The following is a 1,741-nucleotide window of genomic DNA, read 5'->3' as shown; positions in this document are numbered from 1 at the left end:
AGTCCCTGGACACCCTTATATCCTGGTCACATGACCAACTTGTAGGGAGAAAATTGGCTCTTCGTAAAAATCTGTTCCAAATTGTGTCAAAATTACAGACTTCAGGCTATATATCAAACTTTAAATTGTGTTGATAGATAAATAAATTACACAATTTTTTAAAATGTTTGTTATATTTGAAGCAGAGAGAAGCACCAAGCGGTTAGTCTGTCAGGTGGCATTAATCGTATTAATTGTCAAGTGCCAAAAATTAATTGATTAATGTTTTTCTGACGATTAATTGCACACGATACGATTATGCCCAACCCTAGCTACAGAGCAGGGTTGGTTCAGTAAGTTGTGGAGGTAAGTTAACTCAGGATAATGGATATCTGGCTTCTGAAACCAAAAACCCAGGATCTGCACCAAGTTACCCCAGATCTTACTCAGGATTTAACTTATCCTGCTTTCTGAATGGGACTCAGGTGTTTTCAGTATGCTATAATTCAGGTGTGTTAGTGTCAGTGGCGCCTGCAGAATTTTTTTTCAGCGGGGGCCATGGTGGGGGCCATTGAAAAACCAGGGGTGGCACACCAAAATATCTATAACAGAAATTTTATAACGTGTTTGTAAAAATGACAATTTGAAAACTATGGCAAAATAAAACCTATGGATTTGCCAACAGATGTCCAATTATAATATCACTGATTTTGTGAAGTTCACAGATAAATAAATAAATAAATAAATAAATAAATAAATAAATAAATAAACAAGCCCCCGAACTATCTGCACTTCCACAACAGTCCATTTCTAACTTGTTATGTATCTTTATACATGGAGTTATCCTTACATTATTACATATTTCAGTGACATCAGAAGTGTTTGTAATGTTGGGGGGACCCAGTGCTGGGGGGGTCTGGGGGTCCTCCCCCAGAAAATCTTTAAAAAAGTAAATGTCATTTCCTGCATTCTGGATTATATTAACAAGTTGTTAAACAGACTTTTACCTACATAAGAAAACACTTGTTGTGAGTATTGTATTTGTCAAATGAATAAATTTATTTGTTAAACAAGAGAAACACTGGATGAACTAATATTTTATGGTAAATGCGGTTCAAATTAATTAAATTTTAAAAGTGATGGGAAACTTCACTTCAAAAAACATTGCTGTGATGTCTTTTTATTTAAAAATGTCAAAATATATATTTTAAAGACATTTACAAGGAACAAGCTTTTTAAATTTTAAAGCCAATCACCTCTTCTATGTACGACAAAAGTTTTATTTGCTTGTTGTGAAAAAAACCTGTGATCATAAAACCCCAAAACTGGAAACAAAGACTAAAACAAGCACAATTACAAATTACATCTGCTGTAGTGTTATCCCAAATTATGAAGTTATTTGCTTTTTTATGTCATATTCGTTTTATTAAATATGATTTTGGTCTGTGAGAGGTGAGAAAACCCACCCATGCACAGAGAGAACATGTAAACACAACCCAGAAAGTTTATCTAGCAACCTTCTTCCTTAGAGGCTATTGAAATATGGAACACTTTTAACTATATTTTGTGTTCTGTTAATAATCAGTTCCTCATGTGTTCAAAGTTTTAAAATAAGTAATTTTACAGAATTGATCAATGTAATGAACTGTTTACTTTCACTGTGTGTGTGCCACTCTGGTCAAAAACATGTTTGGTGATCGGGGTCAGGGTCCAGTTTCCTCGCCCACTTACTGTGCAAATATGTGTCAGGCTGACATCCGAA

Source organism: Austrofundulus limnaeus, unplaced genomic scaffold (assembly GCF_001266775.1).
Source record: "Austrofundulus limnaeus strain Quisiro unplaced genomic scaffold, Austrofundulus_limnaeus-1.0 Scaffold935, whole genome shotgun sequence".
Classification (NCBI taxonomy): Eukaryota; Metazoa; Chordata; class Actinopteri; order Cyprinodontiformes; family Rivulidae; genus Austrofundulus; species Austrofundulus limnaeus.
This window is presented reverse-complemented; position numbering follows the sequence as displayed.